This window comes from Pelmatolapia mariae, linkage group LG3_W, assembly GCF_036321145.2.
Source record: "Pelmatolapia mariae isolate MD_Pm_ZW linkage group LG3_W, Pm_UMD_F_2, whole genome shotgun sequence".
NCBI classification, from domain to species: Eukaryota; Metazoa; Chordata; class Actinopteri; order Cichliformes; family Cichlidae; genus Pelmatolapia; species Pelmatolapia mariae.
Window position 1 is genome coordinate 62,005,513 of NC_086229.1, and position 19,319 is coordinate 62,024,831.

Below are 19,319 nucleotides of genomic sequence, written 5' to 3' on the forward strand. Positions count from 1 at the left end.
TGGATGTGGTGTTCAGAGCTGCCCACCAGCGGGTTGAGGATCGAAGCCAGAAACTTGGAGATGTTATAGGTGACAGAGTTGATCATGCAGACAATCGGTCTTAAAGGTGCGCCCTGCTTATGAATGGTACTCATGGCCATTGATCAGTGTTCTTTGATCAGTGGGTTTTGGTCAGTGATTGTTGATCAATGGTCATGAGAATTTGCATAATTAAGATTAAGGAACTGACCTCCCAGCCCATTGTTCCTTCAGTGGGCTGATTTCAGTCATTATGCAAATGTACTGTTTATAAAATTTGGGGAAACCTGCAGTCAGCTCAGACTGAAGAAGTCACTTGGAAGAGTGACGAAACGTTTCTCCCACTGAAAATGCTACGTCCAGATGAACAGATTCAACTTTTGGAGATAATGTGTCACACAACTTTATGAATACAACACCTCACTACGTATAGAAAATCTCATACAAGTTCAAACATTGGTGACCTTGACCTTAGATTCAGATGTAATGCTGTTTGAAAATGTTTTTATCTCAGGAAGAATATCATATAGGCTTTTCATACTGATAGATTAGCTGCATCTACTGATAATCTCTGACAATCTGGAATTTGGCAACTTTAACACAATTCGTGCACATTTTATTTTAAAAGTTTCTGAGTGGTGCAGTATAATATGTAGCTATAGTAGCAGACCTGTTTCAGTCTTTGACAAAATAACATTTAAATTTTTTTTCCCAGTTGACATTCAGTGATTGTTCATAATAATCACTCTCCCGCTGTAACTGGACGGATTTTTTTTTTAATTGATTTTCATTTCAGCATTAAAGTCTTAAATATCTTTAAACCTGGTAAAAGATGAACTGGTAGTCCTGTCTTCTAGAACTTGTGCTCTCTGGAGTTTTTGTGCCACCTAAAGCCAGGAGAGATGAAGAGGCCAACAGAGAGCAGAGAGCCTGAGAAAGCTGAAAGCTGTGAGACGGGAGAAAGAACAGGCGTTTTATGCTCAGGCCACTTTCGGCTGACAGAACAGAGTTGTATGTTGTGAGGTTGTAGGCGATGTTAATGAATGCTGTTCTTTGCATGTGTTTTTCAGCCTGTGGTTAGTCCGTTAACAGAAACTAACAGCTCTGTGGTCGTCATGTTTCCTCTGTCAGATAAAAATACTTCAGCTGCTCAGGTTGTCATACAGGAATGTTAGTGTGCAAACAGAATCAAACTTAGATCAGTTCTGCTCACATATATGTCACAGTTTTGTATTTTACTGATATGGTTTGAGTCATTTTATAGTTTGCATACTATCCTGGTCCAGTCAGTCTCAGGATCCCTGGTTATTGGGCTGTTCTTTGTTCCGCACGTACAGACATTATATTTGTATTTATGAGTAAACCTGTTTTATGCTTGTGATAGCTGAAGAAGATCATGAGAGTTTATGATAGGCCACAGCATTTCACATAGAGTTGTTATGCCTGTGATCAGGATGTATTTGCGCAGGACAGACGTCATGAATTGTTTAACAGGAAAACTGCAGCTGCACGATGTACCAACCTCAATGCAGTAAATTTGTCATCACTGGATGATGAACATTTGTATAAAACATAAAAACAGAACTCTTTATTCTACTTTTTATAAATTAAAAGACAAATTAACATTAGAACTCCACATGAAAATAATGTTTGAAGTAAAATTTAAATGAACCACACCTCACCACCTCAAACTGTCCTTTAACAATACTGCATGTAAAACCACAGCAGCTCCCCCTGCTGTTTCCACTGAGCTGTTAAATGAAGACAAACAGCAAACTCTCATCACAGTGCTGACAATAATGTACAGTATATACAGCGTGACGAAGTGTGGGTCTGTTTTGTACCTTCTGATAAAATGTGTTTTTTTCTTCTCATATTTTTGAAAATTAGTGAACAATTATAACAAGTGGCTATTGTTTTTTTTTAACACAAATCCTATTTAATGGGATTTTATAACTTGTAGCACTTGCACTGATGCCATCTGTGTGTGTTTTATTGTACAGAGAGTGATCCAGCTGTTGTCCACTCAGCCCTGAGAACTGAAGACATCAGTTATGGACAAACAGCTGCCTGAACAAACAGGTGCAGCTGCTCTTTATTCATTAAAAGCAGAATAATTCTTTTTATTTTCCACATTTAGTAAAAACAGTAAAATTAATGTCTGAGGTCTTTAGAGACCTGCAGCAAGCTTTCTTCTCCACACTGAACTTAGCTCACTATGCTAGTAAATAACAGTTTTGAAGTAAATCATCAACAGCTCAGTGAGAAGAAACCGAAAGTAGAAAAGCACCTTTAAAGAAATCCAAGGTGAACAAGATGATCCCTTAAATATGTCAAATCACTGATATGATGTTATGAATTATAACTGTTACATACTACAGTAGTGCTTTACTGTTATAAAGAATTTTGCAATCAGGCTTCATGTTTACTGTGTACAACAACAACAACAACAACAACAAAAACATTTACATCACTTACTTCATATTTAATACTGAAACTTCTTCAAATTCCCCAAAAGTTTCAGCTTAATTTAAATTGAACTCGCATAAATGAAGCTTTATCTTGAGTTTGTTTCTCCTGTAACCAGTTTAATACTTCAGAGACAATGTCTGCCTCATTGTCTGAACACTCAATATCACATGTAAATTTATTACCAATGTGCTTTAAATCCTCTCCCCATTCTGTCTGTTTACTTCACATAAACACAACAGAGGGTTTTAGAGCTGTGTATTCTTCTCATGTTGAACTGTGTGTTTGTGTTAATACTTTAAGTCAGAGTCAGATGTCTCCTGAAAGTCTGACTCTGACTTTTTGGACTGGTGGACTGAAGTAGTCCACCAGTCCAAACGCTGATGTCCAGCTGCTGGTCTCTAACTGGTCCACACAGCACATCAAACCTGAGGAATTTGACTTGTAATATTTATTTGTTATATTTTGTTGTGTCTTCTCATTATAATATATACTCTCTGTGGTTGTATAAGTCTGTCTGTATATAGTTTAACTAAAAGTAATTGAAAATATAAATGTAATGCATTATTTTAAATGTCCTCAGTAACTTTGCTGTTTGTTACATTTCATTTCTAAGCGTGGCACCATGCTGTCACTTCTACAGCAGTGACCTGGTTTTTCTGCAGCATCAATAAACTTTGTTGTCACATTTTGTTTCTGTAATGTGGTTCTGTGGGTTTCAGAAAGAGCACTGATGAAAAATGTGAATTGTTTCTAACCGATACACACCTCTATTCAGAGGAGATAACAAAGAACAGGCAAACAGCTAAACCTCAACCACAGACTAAACACAGACAGCAGGAACAACATTCAGAGACTGAAACGAACAACGTGTGTGTGCGTGAAGAGTTTTAATTCAAGGAAGTTAAATCTGTAAGAATTTTCTGCCGGGTAGCTTCGTGTTAGTGTGCTCTTAGTGTAGATGTTTGCACAGAGCTGAAGTCACTATGGCGATGTTTTTTTTTTCTGTCCTTGAAGCAGTTTACACTTTACCATCACAGTCTCAGCCTCTCATGCTACAAAAATAAGAGTCATATCTACACTCATCAAAAGTTGTCGACCTCACCACCATTTTCCTCCTCCCTGCACACAAACTGACATCAGCTGATTGTAGCAGGAAGAAACACACATCTGATTCATGTTTAGTCCATCCACTGTGCAGATATTTCATTTGTTGTAATGCCAAAAGTGACCACTAGTACATAAAATAACTTAGTTTGGCATCTGGCAACACAAGTGACCTAAGTGCAGATGATAGTTTAGGATGGAACCACACATCAGTATGTGTGTGCGTCAAGCTTTGTGTTGAAAAATGCTCTTCTAACTGCCATCCCAATATGAAACCATGGTCTGGTGCTGCCACCTACTGACACCGAAGTGCCTCAAGCACTGTCAAGGTTAAGCAGCTGTTTTATATCTGATATGGAGGAAACTTAATACTGACACATAAGTGTCACAAAATTACTCCTGTTATAACTCTTTATATGTTTGTAGACATCTGAGGGGTGGTCTCAGGCGGTAGTGCAGGTCATCTACTGATCAGAAGGTTGGTGGTTCGATTGCTGCCTTCCCCTAGTCTGCATGCCAAATATCCTTGGGCAAGATACTAACTCCAAGTTGCTCTCCGATGCATCCATCGGAGTGTGAATGAGTTGGAATGTGCTGGTGTGAATGGGTGAATGCACAAGTTGTGTAAAGTGCTTTGAGTGCTCAGAAGAGTAGAAAAGCGCTATATAAGAACCAGTCCATTTATGATGTTCCAAGTTTACCATACAATTTCTAACAAAGCCCAGCTTCTGAAACCAGACAAGATTGGGGATGGATGCTCAGCTTTCTGTGACAATCTTAAGAGAAAAAAATTAAAAAAAAAAAATCAATCTGTGTCCTCCATAGTTTCCCACACACTGATTGCTTGCTGTGTTTAAGGAACAGTTTTATTTGCAGTGTTTTAATGAATCAAACAACATATTTCCTTCACTGTCCTTTTGCCCCATCATCAAGTATGTAGATGAAACCTCTATGGTTAGGCTCATCTTTGAAGAAGATGAGAAAGTGTGCAGGGCGGAGGTAGAGAATTTGTCCTGTTGGTGCTCACAAAATAACCTGAAGCTGACCGTCCTTAAAACAAAAGAACTCATAATGGACTTCAGGAGACACAGACAGGTCCACTCCGCTCTTATAATAAATGGTGGGCACATTTCCCACAGCTTCTTCTCCTGAGCTATTTGGACTGTTAACAAACACCATCCCCCAACACCCCACCCTGATCCTGCCCACCCACCTATCTCACCAATCTGAGCCATGGCCTAAATAACCCCCATAACTCAGGCCACTCACACAAAGACTTTATTCAGATCAAGTCTTTTCTTTGTGCTACTTCCAAGCAGTTTGCAACTATTTTGATGCCTTTGTCTTATTTTTGTACATATTTTTGAATATATCCCTCCTGATTGTATAAATTTCTCCTATTTGTTATTTATTCCTGTTGTCTAATATTTTATTTTACTCCACAGTTGGTGTCGAGCACTTTGATGTACATGTTCAATGAGAATAAAGGGTTATTCTATTCTTCTATTGTAGTCACTTATTCAGTTATTAATGTTGGGGAGCAGACCTGCCCAGTCTCTATAATTTATAAGTTTGCAGTACTGAAGCTTTGCTGATTTTGATTTAGCTTAAGAACTTTGATGAACAAAGTTGAACTAGGTTGTGTTTATGTGTTTTTTTGTAATATATTTGTTCAGTACTTCATTTTCAAACTTAGCAGCGAGATCAGAATTAAAGCAGAAAAACTGAGTTGCACGGGTGCTGAGCTGCGTGCAACCCAGTGCCAGCAAGGTGTTCCTAATATAGTGGCTGCTTGGTATTTGCATGGTGTATAAAGGCATCAGTCACAGAGATGGCAGAGGAGGAGCTTCAGTTTGTCCAACACATGATAGTTAGATCTGACCTTTGGCCTTCACAGTATCTCCTCTCAGGGCTGGTTACTGCTTGATATGCCTGCTCCTTGTGTCTTCTTTGCTTGCTGACTTTATGACTTCCTCTTTTATTGTTTTATATACATTCTGTCTACAGTGCTGGGGCCAGTATAGAATTCAGTTCACAAAGACATTCACTCAAAAGATACACAATAGCTTTCCCACTACAAGTTATTTTGACTGAAATTGGATCTTGGATATTAAATGAACAAAATGTAACTAAGGACATAGGTACCGAATAAAAGGGGCAAAGAAATAAATTGATAATTTATTTATTACATTAATTAAACATACGTTTTCCCAGTTATTTCCAGACAGGACTTACAAAACATACTGCTGATATCCCAGCTTCAGATGAGATCTTCCAGCTCGGGTGTTTCAGTGCAGCTCTCTGAGCTTCAGCAGTAGAACTGAATCCACAGGCTTTAGCAGCAGCACAGAAAATGACACGCGACTACTCACGTGCTTTTTACAAATGTATTCATTTTTTTTTTACATTCATTCATAACCAAATTTGACTTCTGTCCATGCTGCTTAACTTGCTGTACTCAGGGTTAAGAAAAGCAGGCCAAAAGCTTGCTTGGGGGAGCTGATATGACTTTATAGGAATTAACTTGGAGTCAGTGCTAGGTGATGCCAATGTTTTCACATCAGCCTTTCAATGCTGCACTCAGCATAAGTGTATTTAATGGTGAATTCATTCTATTTTGTGAGATTGGGGAGGTGATGCTGAACTCTAAATACAAATGTCCATCATTTTGTTCTGTGCTTACAGTCACAGGCTCGTAGGGAACTGTGCAAGTTCCAGTTTAACTTAAGTGTCTTTGTAACAAACTGCAGTTACCGAGAGTCGATAATTACAGCAGTTTTTGGACAAACTTCTGCTCTTCAGGCAGAGCTGATATCTGATGCAAAGCCTGATTGATGATGATTTTTATCTGCGATATTAAGAAACACTTCAGAATTGTGTGCTCAGTGTTTGTATTTTAATAATTAAAGACCAAGTTAAAGATAAAACTCTTTTTCACACCTCCAAATCATGTGACATCACCTTCAGGTGCTTCTCAGACACAAATTCACTCATAAGCTGTTGAGCTGCGTCCTGGTCAAACAGATATGTGTACTGTGTTTGTGTGTGTCACAGATGATGAATGTTTCCATGTTCCTCTTTATATTTTCCATCAATACACACCTGTGTTGACATTCCTCCTGTCAGTCAGCTCTCTGGGTTTTTAAGCTCTGTTAAGAGCAGAACAAAACACATAAATGACTTTCCTGTTTATAACAGCAGAAAGCTGTTTAAACTCTTAATGTTTATTTGCTTTGCTTCCTCCCACAATCCATGCAGTAAAATGGGGTTAGGTTAACTGGTAACTCAATAGCCCATAGGTGTCAATTTGAGTGCGAGTGGTTAGCCCTGCATCAGACTGGCGACCTGTCCAGGGTGTACCCTGTTTCTCACCCTAAGACACCTCAGCCCCCCTGCACCCCTGACAAGGATAAGTAGAAGAGAATGGATGCATGGGTTTGCTTACAGTAGTCAGCTGTAACTGAGCTCATGAGAAACTGTATTAATTCTGTCATTCAAAGCCAAATTATGAAAATAAAATAATAAAATCTTTCCCTATGTTATCAAAACAACACTTTTTTCTCTCAAAGGCTTTGATCCACTGAAATAAGAATATTTAAATGTGATTGACTTAGCCACCAATTTTTCCTCCACATTTGAAATTTGAAACTTAAGTTAGTGAACTATATTCTCCGTCCCTCTGATGCTGGTTTGTTTGAGTGCCTGAAATAGGCAGAAATATGTGGACTTCATTCTTGTGAAGAACAACAGCAGGAACTCAGAAAAAAAGAAATTGTTTACAACTACAAATTCAAAAAATAAAATAAAGAAATAATTTAACAAAAATCAAGTTATCAAGGAGGAAAACCTTAAATTTACAGAATTCACATATTTAACATCTGACTGGTGGTCACTTAATGTCCTGTTTCCACAAAGGTATCATGAGGATTGTGAGTACTGTACTCAATCCCGCGCACTTCTCCAAACAATAATCCCAGCTGCCACAAAATTGAGCCCAAACAGGTCAGACTTAACTTAATCAAGTGAACACCAATATTTTACTTGGAAAATTGAAAACAGGTGATCATTGTAATGTGGAAACATTACAGGATATAAAGCAAGAACAGTGTTTGTGTGTCCTATTTATACTGGCTCATTCATTTCACCTGTTTTTTATGGTTTCTACAGTGTTTTAACATTAAGTTCTGTTTCACCAGAAAGCTGTCTCAATGACTGATAAGGGGCTTTTAACTTTACGTATCATGAGAGAAACCAACACGTTCTCACTCCCAACTCGTCAAATGTGTGACGCATGGTCAGGCTCCCTCTGCTTCACTTATCGACGCGCAAGGTACCCCCCTGGCGTCGAGAATTGACGTGCAGGGTCCTCCTATTGAATACTATACTGATCCCTAATCGTTGTTTATCGACGAAAAGAGATTTCCGCGGAAGAGCCTGTTGTTCGTATATTTATACATTTCCAAAATCACATTGTAGTGACGTGTACTGAACACAATATATTATATAATGTAAACAACTACCTGAGAAACAGCAGATACAGCAGATGAATTAATTATAGGCCATTACTTTTGTATCGTTTATTGTATTTATGGAGGGAGAGGTGTATGCTGGGTAATGGCACAGCTAGCGACCGGGTGACTTTATTCACCCGCTTCGGCTGTTATCAGTCCATACAATGGGCGTTATTAGCAGAAATCAGTCCCATAGATGTGGGCCATCCACCTGCTAGATTGTTCAGAAGGTTGTTATCATCCATCCAGATGGAGGATCACTAACAGGAGCGTGGGAAGACTCCAGAATCCACTCTGGCTGGAATCCGGTGGATACAGCAGTGTTACAGGTAAGACCATTTAAACGGACAGCATTTATAGATGACTATTAAAAGTCAGCGAGTGTCAATAATGTTAATGTGGTTATGTTATTAATACACCGAGTGCTAATATAACAGCTTTAAGATGCATTTGTAGATATTATTACGTGTTTTACCGTCTTTATGGTGCTAGCTTAAAGTTACGGTGTAAACGTTAGCTTATATTGTAGTAAAGCTGTTACTGTTTAAACGATGTTGGGACAGAAATATTAGCTTCTGTCATGACTGATGAAGTTACTATTTAATAAAGTTTCCAGTAAAGTGATTAATCGCAGCCACAGATTGACAGTAAATATCCCGATTAGCTTCTGTGCATCTGTAATAAATATTTGCAAGTTTCAGTGCTTCGTTTAAACTGTACCCAGATAGCAAGACGACATTGAATCTATGTTGATTTTTCATCCAAACCGTCTATATGGTCGGGGTTGAAATGCCAATGTTGTAACAACATTGAAATACTGTGGTAAACCGACGGTCTTACTATAGGGACGTTGTAACAATGTTGATTTACCGTTGTTTTTTTGTCATTGATATTTCATCTATTTGTAGTCGACCAGGTGACAACAACAACGTTGAGAAAACGTCTATGTATAGTTGACGATCATTCGGCTCCGGTCACCATCAAAAACCATCGGTTTTTAGTTGAGCATTAAATTGCATTGCAACTGATCGGGTATAAAGTACCAGAGAAAGTAGATTTATTGTTCATTTGTTATCAATGACTTGGTCTAGTTCACCAGCTTTAAAAAATCGTGTCTACGTGCAATTTATGTATAGTTTATGTATAGTTGACCAGGAAATTAAAGCAGCGATCACTTGGACTATTCCGCAGCACCCCTCTCACAGTGGTACATCCCCCCAGGTATTCATTGTCTTGTACAGTAGAGCGGGACATTTGATTTACTCTCAACGGAATTCACCGGATTAAGGCATCAGTTCATGCACTGCACTGGCCTGCACCATGATTAGTATAAGGTAAGAATGAATTATTTTTTTCTACTCCTTATTTCCATGTTTGCATTTTAATAACACTAAAAAACTCGTTAATGTTGTACATTAACAAGTTTTTTACTGTTATTGACGTTGCTCCCATAAAATGTGTGAGCCCGAAATTGTGTCTACTTCTTACAATCCGGCAACAAATAAATTGCGCTGTGAACAAAGTATATCAACAAAGAAAACATTTTTGTTTCCTAATTTCTTCTTATATTCCCTTACAAAGCTAGTTTTAACGCTTTCCTTTGTTCTTGCCGTCGCCTCGGCGCTTGAAGCAGACTTTCGCTCTGTTGTTGCTTAGTACTACAAAAAAATTCTAAATCTGTGATATATGATTGATAACCGTAATGGTAATTGTATAAATGTGTTCAAGGACTTTGATACTTTTAATGATTGGAGAGCACCCGCTTCAATTCGCACTCAGTTCAAACTTTACACGCTCACCTACCAATTGCGTTTGCACCTTTCGTCCACACGTAAACAGCGTTTTTGGTCACTGAAAATCTAGATTTCTAAAAACGCCTGCCAGGGTGGATATTTTCGAAAACTCCGTTTTTGCATTTATGTGTGGACGAGAAAAACTGAGGAAACGCAGCATCAAAGGTCTGCGCCAATTTTGACGTCACACTGTGCGCCACGTTTTTGTCTCGGTGCCATGAATTCCTACAATGGCAGCCTTAGACAAAATACTGTTAATTTTAGTATATTCAGTGTTTAAATGCTTACATACACACACACAGTAACCGTCCCTTCACACATAGGACTAAGTGAACACTGTGATACGTCTGACCTTCAGTCCGAAGCTGAAACTCAGACCAGTCATAAAAGAAAGCACAAGTAAAACTTTTTTTATTCACAAACATATCTTTGATTGTTAAGAATTTATAATCTTGTCTTTTGTACATATCTGTGATGCTTGAATACTGCAATATAACCACACAATATAGTTTAAAAAAAAAAGTAAGTTTATCTTATTTTTAAAAAAATGCAAAGCCAAACTTACACTTTTTGGACTATATTATGTGTACATGCACAAGTGTACATGTACACTTGTGCACTTCAAAAATTCATTGTATACTGCACCTTCTTGCACATCTCCGTTTCTTGTGTGTTTGTTATTATAAATCAAACTGTAACTTTAGGAAAAAATATGCCAAAAGCACATTTGTAATTACTTCTGAACTTTTTCTACTTATTTCTTTAGACCAAATCCCCTGTACACATATAGTGACTCAGAGGATGAGCAGCCCACAAAAAACGGTTTCCCCAGGCACCTCGAGTGAAAATACCAGGTAATAAAATAATGTCCAGTTTCTGTGTACATCTGTGTGTGACACATGGAAACTTTTTGGACAAGTTGTCTGTATTCTTAAATACTTTAAAAAATTTATCTTTTTCTAAACAGCCCTCACCACTCCGCAGTCTTCCCCCCAGCCCACTGACAGCAGGCATCATAATGCCCCTCCCAGCTTCCGGCACCTTTCGCTACTCCGGCAGAACACTCCAAACGACACGGCTTTGCGATCTCCCCAGCATGCAGAGTCTGATGTCAAGGCCTTCCCTATAGATGGTATGCTTTTAAAATTGTTTTAAAGCTGAATCACAATATCATTGTGCACTTATCTTCAAAACACCAGTTTATACTCCTGAATGTCATCTTGTTGTGATTTGTTTTTCTGTAGATTCCAGAGACTCTGTGAGGCCACTATTACAAGGCAAGTTCGAACATCTTGGAATTTCAGATTTTCCATGGTATAAATGGTAAATTGCCTATATTTGTACAGCGCTTTAACTAGTCCCTAAGCACCCCAAAGCGCTTTACACATTCAGTCATCCACCCATTCACACACACATTCACGCACTGGTGATGGCAAGCTACATATACAAATATATATATGTGACAGGCAAAAACTATCAAACACTTTTAGCAGTTAAAACAACTAATACTTGAATGCAGAATGTTACACCATCACTTATGGTTTTGTTTGTGTGTGTGTGTGTATTTTTGTCCTAGATGGCCTGACGCAGCAGCAGATGGCCTGACCCCAGACCGTTTGGGTGGCGCAGGACGCACATCATCCGTCCTCATCCCAGAGTAAAAACTACAAAGTTATGTTAAAATATAAATGTAAATAGAAAACTGTGTTTTAATAAAGTATTTAGCAAACGAAACATGTCTATTTAACTTTTTTTTGTTTAGGTTTTTTTTCTCTGTTACATCACATGCAATGCTTTCTTATTTTAGGATATTAATATTGACATGATACATTGTGAGACATTTGATTTTTATAAAGGGTGTCCAGTTTGAGGAATAAGTGCAATTATGTGTTTAGGTGGTTTAAGTATTGATGGAAACATGCAGTAGTTTAGTATTGGTTAAAATAACTATAAAGAAAGATAGATTTCCAGTCATGATTTAACTGTTGTTTCAATGAAAAACAACTGTGCAAAAGAGGTGGAAAATCAACACCATAACTCAACAGTGTTTCAATATCAGAATCTGACATTGTTTCAATGTCAACAGTATTAGAAAATATAACGTTGAATCAACGTCAGGTTTCAACATTGATTCGACATCAAAACCTGACGTTGTTTCAACGTTAAAAATGGGTGCAAGAGTGACGTTGGGTCAACGTCACACTTCAACGTTGATTCAATGATGTCGCCTGATATTGACTCAACATTGTTTCAATGTTTCCTTGCTATCTGGGTATGATACTTGTACTGACCCAGGGTCAGTGTAAAATACAATCCTAGCTGTGTGAACAAAGCCTCGCTCCTTTAATCCTGCATGACAAACCTCAGGATGCAGGTTCTTATGACTCTTTCCTGCTGGCACACCTGTCACACCTGAGAGTCAGCTAGAAACTTACTGTAGCTGCCGTCAAAGGCAACTCTCACATTTAAGTTCATTTTATTGGATTTAATGTTGAAACAATTAGTAGTTGAAATATTAAGAAGTAATAAACAAATAGTAATTCATGTTCTGTTCATTAGATTTATATGTTTAAATGTGTATTTGTGCTAACTGTGCAATTAGATAGGAACCTTTTCTATAGTTCCGTCTGTTGTTGCTAGGAGGGCATTTTTCTTAGTGGGCACACTCAGCAAGCTAATTAAGAGACGAGCCACGAGGTTTGCACGTCTACAGAAAGTTGTAAAAGAGTGTTTTTTTGGACTACCCCACGATGTGAGGATTAAAGTTTTTATTCCCTTTGAGTGAGGCCAATGAGGTAAATGTTTTCTTTTGTTTATTATCGTTGTATGTAAATATGCTAGTATTGCGTGATATTCTAGTGCAATTACTCCAGTGTGAAGTGTAATGTGTATTTTATTGATCGTTTTGTTGGAATGTTTTGTTTTATATAATGCTTAAGGGCTTTATTAAGAATATTCATTTAAGTTTGTATTTCTTTTTAGTTCTGACGGCATTGTATCGGCTGTGGTTGGACGTCATTACATGTTAAGGCATGTCGAAGAATCCTCCTGTCCGAAATAAATGTCAGTTTAAAAGCAAAGAACAAGTTGAGCTTTATTAAGACTCGAGGGGAGTAACAGTCAGAACTCAGCCTGCTTCGTGCTGGAGGAGAGAGAAGGAGAAAGAGGTCTGCCGCAGCGGAGCCGAGTGGCAGCGGAGCCGAGCCGACAGCCGAGCGAGCGGAGCCGAGCCGACAGCGCGCTGGGTCACGTGGTTAAGCTCGCGTCTCTCTCAAGCATCAAAGACACTCAAACACACACACAGACATCCCATAAGGCAACCAGAGTCCAGTGGTGCAGCTTGCTTAAGCTACAAATAAGCAACACGTTTATACAAGTTAAATGTGGAGAGTAGATTTTCTCAGCTCATCTTAAAGGGACTCTGTCAAGCAATGAAAGGGGAAGTGTGGTGGGTTTGGAGTAAAAGTTTAAGTTCATGTTGTTTATGCTAAGTAACTGTAATTAAGGTACGTTTAAGTTGATTATAAGGGTTTTGCTTATTTTTAAGACTGCATTAGATATTTAAAGGTCACATTATAGTATTTTGTTGACATTGAAGGTTATTTTCTGTTTAACTACAAGTGAAGAACAATCTATTATTTTGGTTTAAGTGATGGTGACATATATTTAAGCTGACTCTTTAAAGTAAAGCAATTTAAGTGGACCTAGGTGACTTGAGTGTAGTATAACACCTTTGACTGTCTGTGACATGGAGCAAGAAGGCTGTGACACTGAAGCTGTGGAGCAGCAAGAAGCTTTTGAAAGGCAAGAAAGTTTGCAAGAACTATGCACAAGTAAAGCTGTAAAAGAAGGAAGTTTGAGGAAAAGTCAAAGAGTGAAGAAGTTCACTGAAAGGGGCCAAGCACTACATGATGAAAAGGTGAACAAGCTTCAAGCTCGCTTTAAAGTCAGTTATGAAAAGTGGAAAGTTGTTGCAAAACACGGCAAAAAAGCACTTGAAGAACCTGTTAGTGCAAAACTTAAAGAGCTTATTGACCGAGTTGAATATGCCTCGGCAGAAGTGAAACAAGTTTATGATGAACTGCGCAATCATGAAACTCCTGATGCAGACACTCGCCGCAGAGTGGACACCTGTGATGCTGTTTCTCAGAAGATGATAAGGCTAACTCAAGAAAAATTAGCAGCAGAAGAAGACGAAGAACTTTCTGAGAGATTAGTTCACTGGAGTGATATAGGATCAGCATTCAGTTCTGCAACCTCGCAAAGATCCAAGAGTTCAAATAGCAGGCAATCAAGATGCTCAAGTAAGTTGTCTGTAAAGAGGCAAGAAGCAGCTGCAGAGCTTGCGGCTACTGAAGCAACTCTGAAGATTATGGAGGAAATGGAAAGTGAAAGAAAGGCACTTGAAATCCTTGAAGCAGAGAATGCTGAGAAACAGAAGGCCTTAGAGCAAAAGCGAAGAGAGCTAGAAAGGCTAGAAACAATAAAGAGGATGAATGCTGCTAAAGCACGTCTGAAAGTGTACAATGAAGAAGGAAACTCAGATGAAGAAATATCAGACCTTCTGCACGAAAGGAGTAAACAGAGAAATGCCACATCTAAACCGATGACTCAGTTTGCACATTCACAACTTAATGCAAATGCAGAGCCGTTTGATATGCCACAAGCCACCTCAAGGTCACAACCAAGAGAAAGCAAACAGGAAGATAGTACCACAACATTGGTCCAAGCTCTAGCTGAGTCCATTCACATAAGTCGCCTACCAGTACCAGAACCTACAGTCTTCAACGGAGATCCTCTCAAGTACAAGGATTGGAAATTGTCGTTTCAAATGCTGATAGACAGAAAGAACATCCCAGTGAATGAAAAGATTTACTATCTTCACAAGTATGTTGGAGGACCGGCGAGAAAGGCTGTTGAGAGTTATTTTCTGTTGGGAACAGAGCGTGCTTATTACTCAGCATGGAACACTTTGGAGGTAAGATACGGAAGTTCATTTGTAATCACCAAAGCTTTCAGAGATAAGTTGACATCATGGCCAAGGATTGGTAACAAGGATAGCGTTGAACTTCGCGAATTTTCAGATTTTCTCAGAGGATGTGAAGCGGCCATGCTTCAGGTTAAAGGTCTTGAAGTTTTGAATGACTGCAATGAGAATCAGAGAATGCTAAGCAAGCTACCTGATTGGTTGTCAGCGAGATGGAATCGAAAGGTCATTGAAATTGAAGAGCAAGATGGTTCTTTCCCAACATTTAGCCACTTTGTTGACTTCATTGCGAGAGAGGCCAAGATTGCGTGCAATCCAGTAACATCGCTTCATGCACTCAAAGCAGGTGACTCAGAGAAAACGAAATCTTCCAAGATAAGAAGTGTTGGAGCAAAGGTGCTAGCGAGTGCTGCAGAAGAGACGTCCAACACAAAAAAATGTGTGTTTTGTGAAAACTCAAATCATAGCATTCACACATGTAGGAAGTTTATGGACAAGGTCTTGAGTGAAAGAGTCAAGTTTGTGCAAACCAAGGGACTGTGCTTTGGATGTCTAGGCTTTGGACACCAATCAAAGAAATGTGAAAAGAGAAAGATGTGTGACACATGTAAAGGGAAACACCCGACATGTTTGCATGAAGAACGAGACAAATCCTCAAGGAAAAGGAAAGAGAAAGAAAGTGACAAGGAACCACAAATGAAAGAGATGGAAGACAATAAAGAGAGTAGAGAAACCAAACCCAAGGAAGCACCAAGTGAAGCAATATCAAACCGTGTGATTCAAAGTGACAGAAGTAATCTCACATCTACAATCATTCCAGTTTGGTTATCCACAACCAGCAATCCTGAACATGAGATTCTTCTCTATGCTCTTCTTGATAGCCAAAGCGACACGACATTCGTCTTGAAAGAAAAGGCAGACGCTCTGGATGCAGAGAAGAAATGTGTGCAGTTAAAGCTCTCGACAATGTCTTCTAAAGATACTTTAGTACCAAGTCAAAGGTTGTCTGGATTACAGGTCAGAGGTTTCTATTCTTCAAGGAGAATTCCTCTTCCTGTGACATACACAAGAGAGTTTATTCCTGCGAATTTGAGTCATATTCCCACACAAAGGACAGCAAGAGCGTGGCCACACTTAGAGCACCTGGCTGAAGAAATTGCTCCACTGATTGAATGTGAAGTAGGCCTGCTCATTGGTTACAATTGCTCACAAGTGTTGGTACCCAGAGAAGTTGTGGCAGGAAAAGATAATGAACCTTTTGCCCAAAGAACAGACCTTGGCTGGACAATAGTTGGAGGAACTAATCCATGTGTTGACTATGGGGACGCCATAGGATGTAGCCACAAAATCATTGTCAAGGAAGTGACACCCAGGCAGTCAGCTGAGCAGTTGGTCGAAGAAGTGCAATACATCTGTCGCACACATGTCAAAGAGGTGGTCACATCCGCAGATGTAATTAAAGTGCTCGAGTCCGACTTCAATGAAAGAAAGGTGGAAGACTCACACTTCTCACAAGAAGATTTAAGGTTCATCTCCATAATGGAAGAAGGAGTGAAGATGAAAGCAGATGGACACTGTGAGTTACCTTTGCCATTTAAGGAAGACAGACCAAGTCTGGCAAACAACCGGAGCTGTGCAGAACACAGACTCAAATATTTGAAGAGAAGATTTGAGAAGGACAACCAATACCACAAAGACTACACAGAGTTCATGAAAGAGACTATAGAGCGTGGTGATGCAGAAAGAGTTCCCTCTGTAGACCTGGACAAAAGCCCTGCCTGGTACATTCCACACCATGGAGTGTATCATCCACAAAAGCCTGGCAAAATAAGAGTGGTGTTTGATTGTTCAGCAAAGTACGAAGGAGCGTCCTTGAACGACTACCTGCTTACAGGGCCAGAATTAACCAACTCTCTGGTGGGGGTCCTGTGTCGATTTCGGAAAGGTCCAGTTGCAGTGATGTGCGACATTGAGCGCATGTTTCATCAATTCAGAGTCAGAGAAGAAGATCAAGATTACTTTCGCTTCTTGTGGTGGGACAATGGAGACTTCAGCTCTACTCCATCTGTCTATCGCATGCGCGTACACCTGTTTGGAGCTGCTTCTTCCCCTGCCTGTGCGAACTTTGGTCTCAAGTATATTGCTGCACAAGGTCAAGGCAAGTTCAGTGAAGCTACCATAAGGTTCATTGAGCGAAATTTTTATGTGGACGATGGTCTTATCAGTTTCCACTCAGAAGAAGAGGCAATTCGTTTGGTAAAGGAAGCAAAGGAACTTTGCAGCACAGGAGGTTTGCGACTTCACAAGTTCGTTTCAAACAGTAAGCAAGTGCTTAATTCACTGCCTGAAGAAGATTGTGCAGAAACAGTAAGAAAAGACTTGTCACTGGGCGAGCAACAAATTGAAAGAGCTCTAGGTGTCAAATGGTGCATCGACTCGGATCATTTCCAGTTTCGAGTTGTTGTGAACGAGCAGCCACTTTCCAGAAGAGGAGTGTTGTCCACGGTAGCCTCTATTTACGATCCACTTGGCTTTGTGGCACCTTTTGTTCTACTTGGGAAGCAGATACTACAGCAGATGTGTCGTGAGAAAGCAGATTGGGACAAACCACTCACAAGCGATCTGAAGTCACGGTGGGAGTCCTGGTTGTTGGATCTAAAAAATCTAGCAGATGTCAAAATTGACAGATGTTACGTGCCAAGAGATTTTCAACCAGTTCAGAAGTACGAGCTTCACCATTTCTCAGACGCAAGTGTTTCAGGGTATGGTGTTTGTACGTACCTGAGAGCTGTCAGTGAAGCAGGACAAGTTCACTGCTCTCTTGTCTTTGCTAAGTCCAGAGTAGCACCCACGAAGGTTACTACGGTGCCAAGATTGGAGCTGTCTGCAGCAGTTGTAGCAGTGCGGATTAGTGACATGCTCAAAGCAGAGTTGGAGCTAGAAGATGCCCAAGAATTCTTCTGGACAGATTCTCAAGTTGTCTTGGGATATATCAACAATGATGCAAGACGTTTCCATGTTTTCGTTGCAAATCGCATTCAGCGTATTAAGGAAAGCACTCAACCGATGCAATGGAAGTTTGTGGCATCAGATCTCAATCCAGCTGACCATGCGTCGCGCGGACTGAAGGCCAAAGACCTCATTACCTCCAACTGGTTTAGCGGTCCAAATTTTCTTTGGCAAGAGAAACTTCCCCACGGAGAAGTCAAGGTGGGAAACCTTGATGCAGAGGATCCAGAAGTACGCAAAGCTGGTGTACTCCATACAACTACGGAAACAGATTCTTTGGCAGAACGGTTTCTGAAATTCTCCAGTTGGTCAAGATTGGTCAAAGCTATGGCAAGACTTCTCAGATTGGTGAAAGAGTTTAAGGGCTTGGAAAGGAGAAGCAATAAAGCCACTAACCTTGAAGAAAGGAAAGAAGCTGAGCTTAAAATCATATCCATTGTACAAAGATCAGTCTTCTGCAAGGAAATCAAAGCACTTCAAACGCGAAAGGATCTACCCAAGGACAGAACAAATAGACTCTATCGACTCGATCCCTTCCTGGATGAGAAGGGTGTTCTTAGAGTGGGAGGTAGATTAGAGCGTTCTACATTGCAGCCACACGTCAAGCACCCAGTCATCTTACCAAAGACTTGCCATATCGCAAAGTTACTGATTGATCACTATCATCAGCGAGTGAAACATCAAGGACGGGGCATGACGATGAATGAGCTGAGATCAAGTGGAATATGGATACTGGGATGCAGTCAAGCAGTATCATCCCTTATCCACAACTGTATTAAGTGCAGGAAATTCAGACGTCGAGCAGAAGAGCAAAAGATGGCAAACCTACCAAGTGAGAGAATGGAGACAACTCCTCCCTTCACGTATTGCGGGATGGATTGTTTCGGCCCGTTCTACATTAAAGAAGGAAGAAAAGAACTGAAGCGTTACGGGCTTCTGTTTACCTGTCTATGCTCTCGTGCGGTGCACATAGAGCTACTCGATGATATGTCAACCGATGCTTTTCTAAACTCACTGCGTTCTTTCATCGCTTTGCGTGGGAATGTACGTCAGTTGCAATCAGATCAAGGCACCAATTTTGTTGGAGCCAGACGTGAGTTTCTGGAAGCAGTAAAGGAAATGGATCAGGAAAGTCTGAAACAGCTAGGCTGCGAGTTTGTGATGAATCCTCCCTCTGCCAGTCATATGGGCGGAGCCTGGGAAAGGCAAATTCGTACGATCCGAAGTGTATTGACAACCATTCTGGATCAGTCATCCAGATCATTGGACAGTTCATCTCTAAGAACCTATCTTTATGAAGTGATGGCGATAGTTAACAGCAGACCTATCACCCCACATCTACTCAACGATCCTACTGGACCTCAGCCACTTACACCTAATCTTCTGTTGACCATGAAGTCGTCAGTAATACTGCCACCACCAGGA